Here is a 7,500-nt window from a genome sequence, read left to right on the forward strand (position 1 = left end):
AGTAGTGTGGAAACGTACGATAGGATCTGAATGTGATCTATACCAAGAATCACAAACCCCACTTAATAAAAGAAATAAATAAATGTAGGCACCATTCCAAACCACACTATAAAAATATCGTTAACACAGATATCCTCTCCAGAAGTAGCCTAATGGTTGGGGGGGGGGAGAAAGAAATGAAGAGGAAATATGTGACAGGAGTAGGTAATATTATTGATTAGTCAGCTGTCCGAAGACAGGTCCCAACCTGACAAGATATACCAAGAAGACACCACTAGGCTTTTCCTGTCCCCCCTCAACTGCATACAACGCCAAGAAATACAAAGTACAATAATAATGTTGTTGTTATTAATATTTTTATTAGTAGTATTATTTTTATAATTATGTAATGAAAGCAGCCCGAAAGACGTGTTTGTATGCTTGCTGCGAAAATCTAAATGGAATTAGGCATCAATTAAACAGCAGTGGAAGCTGTAATAGATAGCACATGAGTATCTTAGGGACCTAACTGCAAATAGGGGACAAGCATCAACAAGTGAGAGTAAACCATTAACTAATCTGGGAACCCCCTACTAAGCACGAAAATGTCGTGTCACCTTCAAGCACGACTAACAGAGGCAAGGAGTAGGAAAGGCGAATCCGTTGTAGCAGAACATGCCAGGAGTAACATGAGGATTGGTAACAAAATAGGAACAGCGACATAAGAGAGGATAACGGCCAATAAAGTGGCCTGTAACATAGGAGCAGTGAGGGCTGTTCCAGTAAGAGCTACCACGAATCGTAGAGGAGTCCCGGGATGTGAAGTAGGAAAACCTCGCAAAAACACCTCCCAAACGGGACCCAAGCCCACACCCGAGCGCAAAGGGGATCGGCAGGAGAGTGTATGTAACACGGAGTAATACTGTGACCCGAAAATGGTAGTCCCTATAGAAGAAGAATGGCGAACTGTTGGAAAATCACACGCGGGTCAGAAATCGGGACGCCAGATATTTTATTAAGAGGTTTATTATGTCACACAAAATTAACTGCGCAAACGACACAGCTGTGTGTATTAATCTCTCCGACACATATTGTCCTAAACAGAGAGAGAGTATGAAACGTTTAATCCCCTTGGAGGTACTAAGAAAATGCAAACCTATGATGCCTGCAGGACACAAGGCCCCTAAAGGTACGGTTTGTTTAAGGCGATCATCGCCGGGCGCACATCGCCAGCGATTGTCGGCGGAGTTACTAGCAGTTGAAATGAATGCGCACAGTTTCTTTACAGCGAAGATCGCCAGCGCAGTTCGTTGAACGCGACGCAGATCGCTGGAGGTTGCTTCTGAAGCAAATTCAGGACGCACATCGGCGCATTCGTGTTCTATAATCGATATTTAGACAAGGTCATGTTGTAATATCGAATAGCTAATTTGTACGCGTTAACCACGTCTGTACGTTTTGGCTGCAAAACAAAGTCGTTTTGTGATTTTTCGCTGTCTGAAGACGAAATTAATATTGAATATGTGTCACAACAAAACGCCCTTTTTAAATATGAGCATATGAATTAATAAACAAATTAAACAATAAACCCTTACATTACATATTACATTTTTATCACGCCCGAACCCCAGAGAATTTCGTTCAGTGTTGGGTAAGGGGGAAATTCTCCCTTCTGTAAGTTTTACACCAGCTCCGTTGCACTAGATTTCGGCTGCCATAACCTCAATAATAATCTTTTGGCTGCAGTGCGTTATTATACAAAGTTGAATGGCAGGATTGACCTCGGGTCATATAGCCATCACTCGCTTATCAACATACAATTTTTATATATACGAGTACATACGTAGATCTTGTTACATTATATGCACATATAAGCCTACATTTTAAAATTTATTTTACATGTCTTTTAACTATCTCTTTTTATGTAGTTATTTAACTATCTATCTTGTACCAACAATAAAAACATGTTTTTAATTACTTTTAATTTGCACAGTCATCGTACGTAAGTACTTACGCGATATTCTGAAATATAGGGGTTTTTTTTTTTCATTGTAGAGATGTAGTTGATCGTATATACAAGTCATAATATAAGACCAAACGAACCAAACCTAACCAATCACATGTTCGTACATGTAAAGAGTATAAGCGGATTACGAAGGGAACTACCTCAGCGCTAGTTTAGCCAATTTCTTTCATTATTGTTTGGAATACACCATGTAATGTAATAATAATAATAATAATAATAATAATAATAATAATAATCAGGTGATAACCTGAGTTACTGCCAATCTCTCAACTGGATTTACAAAAATTGTAGGTAAATCAACATTGTGATTTTCAACTAAACTCAAAACATATTGAAACTGGTCAGGTGAGAGTCTGAAATATTCCTTAAATTTTGTCGCCGATTTTATAAAGATGTATCATTATCAATGCGTTAAAACAGAATTCTGTAAACCTATAACTGAATATTACATTAGTCTGCAGCTTGTTCCTTTTATAATACGCATGCGAGATTTTGATATCCGTCATCTACCTCTTCTAGAAAAAAATATCACCTTCATTATGTTGGATTTATTCATTATAATATTTAGGTTATGTCCGTGGCCTACATTAATTTACTTGTCCATAGGTAGCAGATGAGGGAATAAACAAATGGCAATCAACAGCGATGTGCGTCAATAAAGAAACCACTTCTCGGCGACCATCGCCGGCGATGTGCGTCCGACGATGATCGCCATAAACAAACCGTACCATTAGTAAGAAGATTCGATCTCGCTCAGTAAAAGCACTAGCCTCAACGCAAGAGCGCACCTCCTATGCAAAATATAAATCTTTTATGTCCTACCCGACAAACACAGAGTTACGAACTCTATCTGGCGGACACAATAACAGGAATAAATCGGCAACAGCAAGAGAGAGGACTTATGACAGCCCAAATCTGCCTTAAATATATCGACCAGACAAACATTACGTATGAAAAGCAAGATGTACAATTATTTTGAAACCGTAGTTGTTAAGAGCACGAACTGTGGCAGAGGCACAATGCGCCGAGACTGATAAGGAAAACCGTTAATGAAGTCATCACTGGATGACGTAAGATTATGCAATAGTGTAACAGAATCAATCAACGAGCGGAAGGAACAGAAAAGGAGCTTGAGAATATGTCGTGTGTGAACCAAGGGAATAGAGTAGAAAAAACAACAAGGAGGTTGGGAGCTAAAACCGTACTGTCTTTAACACTTCTATATATATATATATATATATATATATATATATATATATATATATATATAATAAGGGTAATACACAATACACTATAACACGAATGGGAGCCAATTCGATAGTAGCAGTAGCACACAAAATCTAATATAGAAATTCGTGCTGTTTGTGTGTGTGTTTGTGTGTGTGTGTGTTTTTTTTTGTATGAGAGAGAGAGAGAGAGAGAGAGAGAGAGAGCGAGCGAGCGAGCGCAGATGCGCAAGCCACTAAGTGGATCGAAATTCGGTTACGGAGGTCATGGACGCCTCATTCAGACGCTAAATAAGGTAAAGTGTTGATAAAGCGTTGTATAATAACTTACTAAAATAAAATTAAAAAAATCTCGACACGAGAAAAGGAGATGTTAAGTTGACTACGACTGTACACATGGCGGATTTTCTCAATTTAAAGTGCAACTTTGATGAGCGGTTTCCTGGCGCGGCGGGGGGGGGGGCTGCCTTAATGCAAAAATCAAAGTGTTTGCAGTGCCCACCCCCTCATGTCAACCAACCCCCAAAGCGGTCGTAAGCGTTGAGAGGGTACGAAAATAGAGAAATCAAGCGAGAGGAGAAGTGTGGATAGGGAAAGTAACGTCGCGACCTATGCTTCCGAAATGCCGACCGGAGCTAACATGCAGTATCATCCGTTCAAAAACATTACCGCCTCATAGTCTGTACACAACTTTTATTAAATCTCTGCCTCTGTGCAACAGTAATGGTTTTATTACTATACAACAAAGCATGACACCTCTGCGCAAGATATTACAGCAGCGGTCATCAGGACAGTGCACCCTCGAGCTAGCGTCACTTACTCGCGAATAAGACAAATCACTATCGTGCACCCGAGGTTGCTGACAGTAATGATCTCTCTCACTCTCCTTCCCACTCTCTCTCTCTCAAGTCTCTCTCTCCCGCTCTCTCTCCGTCTGAGCGTGTCTCAGTCCCTCCCTCCCTCCCCCCTACTTCACGCGACGGTTCATATTCCGAGACACAATTTACCCCTTACCCACTTCAGGGCATGCTGACGACCAATGAATTACAGTATCGAAGAGTCATTCGAGAACGTCTTAACATTACGTGGTTGGCGTAGCAGGAATAACACAAAAGATAAAAGCATCAGAGCGGAGCAAAGACAAATTATCTATATGGGTCTTCAATAGACACCGATTAGGTTTTCCGAACATGGTGGCAGAAAGGAGGAGATGTTAGAAGGATACAAGACCGAAAGGCTTATAATAAAAGATATACGTTTCGAAACTCGATTAGTTGTTGCAGGGCTTCTCATATATAAAGGCGGCTCAAGTTTTGGTGACCACCACCGAAAAATGGTTGAGGGTGCGAGTAACTTCAAACTTGCCACCTGCCAGTGTAACAGTGGGAGTCTACTATGGACGAAGTAATGACAGAGCCAGTGATAACTCTGTCTTAGCTATGCCTTTTGTTTTAAGTGAGAGTATATATATATATATATATATATATATCGGCCTGGGTACCGTAGTCGTTGTAGATAGCGCTGGCCTTGTGCGCTTGAGGTTGCGAGTTCGATGCCGGCCGAGTTCGATTGCTCGCAACTGCCGAGGTTATATCAGCGTCGCCGGTGTGCCGGAAGTTTGTCCCGCAGGAGTTCTTTTACAAGGCAACATATCTACTGGCATGAGCGAGTCGCATTTAAGCACACTTAAATGCCATCGACTGCGCGAACGAGACGCTATAAGCAGTAAGATGAGCTGTAGTCAGCATGTCAATAGTAGGATTAATAATGGCAAAAGAAGCTAATAAAAGCTATAATTAGCTGCGTAACTCTGGAAAAAAGAACTGACTAAGGAAGAGAGCAATGATGTGCTATGTGTGGAGCGTGGCATTTTATGAGGCAGAAACACGGACATAAGGACGAAGAGAAGAGTCTAGGAGCATTTGTAATAAGGATATAGAGAACAAGGAGCGAGTGAAAAGGACAGACGGAATAATAATTGAAGCTGAGCTAAAAAGACTGAGTGATGAAAGAATAATGCCGAAACTGATCAGGACGAGAAATAGAAATTGGCTGGGTCACTAAGAAGAAACTGGAAACAGGAAGCACTGGAAGTTATAGTGAACGGAAGGCAAGTTCGAGGCAGAAGAATTCAGACAACATAGAGATACATGGATGCATGGAGGCAGTTTCGTGAGGAGAGTAATGGCGAGAACTCGTACGACAGAATCGTTACTTCGAGGTAAAGAACATAATAATTACGGCCCTTTATACAGTCACAACCGCTCTACAACTAAAATTTAATAGTCACCCTATAAAGCGCGGGGAAAGAGGCGCTGTGATGACTCACTGCGGGCGATTGCGCACGTAGAGGTTATGGCCGTAAGAAGCGCGACTTCGATGCGAGGGGAGTTTACTCAGCAGCACCATATTGCACGAAGACACACAACTTCGCTCGTAGTTGCAGAAGATATTAAGTAATTGAGCATTAAAATATATATCATATTATTAAAATAATTTACATAAAGGATAAAATTAAAAAGTAATTTTGTATGGATTAGGAGTCTGATTATTGGAACATGTAGCTAATCGGCAATGTAAGCAGTGCCTCATTACTGGTGCCTTGTTGCTGTTACTTGTGAGGGTGAGACCTGTCTTCGGACAGTTAAAACACACACACACACACACACACACACACACATATATATATATATATATATATATAAAATGAAGCTCCTCAGAGTGCAGTTGCGGCATATATGTACATATATGACCACATAGTACAACTCACTTGAGGAAAGAACAAAATGATACATGCATCTCAAGTCTAAATACTGAATTTATTATGCAAGATGTAAAAATGAAATAATGTTGTATATAACTGCCGAGGTTATATCAGCGTTGCCGAAGAGCCGGAATTTTGACCCGCAGGAGTTCCTTTACATGCCAGTAAAACTACTGACATGAGCGTGACGCATTGAAGAACACTTAAATAGCATCGACCTGGCCCGGGATGGAACCCGCAACCTCGAGCATAGGAGGCCACCGCTATACCGAGGCCGCAAATATTGAAGATCCTCTGAAATGGATTCTGATTCTTGTGTACAGTACATCTATAAAGAGGTAGTACAACCCACTTCACGAAATGTGACAGAGGAAGAACGATAGTCTATATGCAACTGAAGCATATGTAATTAATGTTATGAAGATGATCCACTCAATCAGATTCACGCAGATGTCGACATCTATTATGTGGCAAAACATGACACAAGACGGTAAGCGACAGACGAAGAGCATATGTCTGTGTGGAACTGAAGCCTATATATTTTATATAATGAAGATCGTCTGAATGAGGTGGATGCAGTTGTGTAAAAGTAATATCGGGCAGTACATCACACTAGACGATATGTGGCAGAGGAAGAACAATTGCCACTAAGCAACTGAAGTCTACACACTATAATAATGGATATTTCATAAAGAACCTATGAATGAGGGTGCGGCAGTTATGAACATCAATAATCAATCATGCAGTACATCTCACATGACGATTTGTGACACACGAAGAACGCTTGATTGTATGGATCTGCAGTCTGACTAGCGTATCTATTCGGTGATATACGCTATGGAGGGGGGGGGGGAAGGTACATGCCGGCCGGGGGACCGGCCGGCGAGCCAGCCAGTCAGCCAGTCAGCCAGCCAGCTCGCCCGCCCGAAGCTCCCCAGGCCAAGTTGCGACATAGCGTGAGTACTTTGCAGCGTTAGAATGCTAGGATCCTAGGGTACGTAAAGCTCCTCCTGGGATAACGGTTGATGTAACCGCTTGTCAGCCTGGTGGGAAAGGCGCAAAGACTGAAGTACCACCCCGGAACTAATCTTAATCCAGGCGCGCATAAGACGCGTGTTGAAATGTCGTAGCCGGGTACTATATCACAGCATCTCCCGCGGTCCTCTGCTCTCCGAGCACGGCCATTAACGGGGACAAGTGTTTTTCAAAGAAATTGCAGCCAGCTCTCTCGATAATCCGTGCGAGAGCGTCGACTCGCCTATTGACTCTTAACACGGGCACTGCCCGCTAGTAGAACGAAAGTGTGTCCGGTGAGGGAGTACGACTAAATTGCTAGCAGTAATAGTAACGGAAGTAGTAAATAGAAGCAGTAGTAAGAATGTGGAGATTGATTTTTTTTTTAAACCAACAGACTGCCGGGCTACGGCCTAGCAGCAAACTGTTAAATGAAACGTAAGCTCCCTGGTTGATCCTGCCAGTAGTCATATGCTTGTCTCAAAGATTAA

General features: G+C 41.8%; 1 non-coding gene across 1 annotated transcript in view; it reads left to right on the forward strand.

The window, feature by feature from the left end:
• Window positions 1-7,453: 7,453 nt before the first annotated feature.
• Window positions 7,454-7,500, forward strand: part of LOC138694147 (small subunit ribosomal RNA) — a 1,903-nt gene continuing 1,856 nt past the window's right edge. The window contains exon 1 of the ribosomal RNA XR_011330820.1: window positions 7,454-7,500. This exon is cut by the window's right edge and continues 1,856 nt beyond it. This is a non-coding gene — a ribosomal RNA (small subunit ribosomal RNA).

The sequence above is a fragment of the Periplaneta americana genome, unplaced genomic scaffold, assembly GCF_040183065.1.
Source record: "Periplaneta americana isolate PAMFEO1 unplaced genomic scaffold, P.americana_PAMFEO1_priV1 scaffold_58, whole genome shotgun sequence".
NCBI classification, from domain to species: Eukaryota; Metazoa; Arthropoda; class Insecta; order Blattodea; family Blattidae; genus Periplaneta; species Periplaneta americana.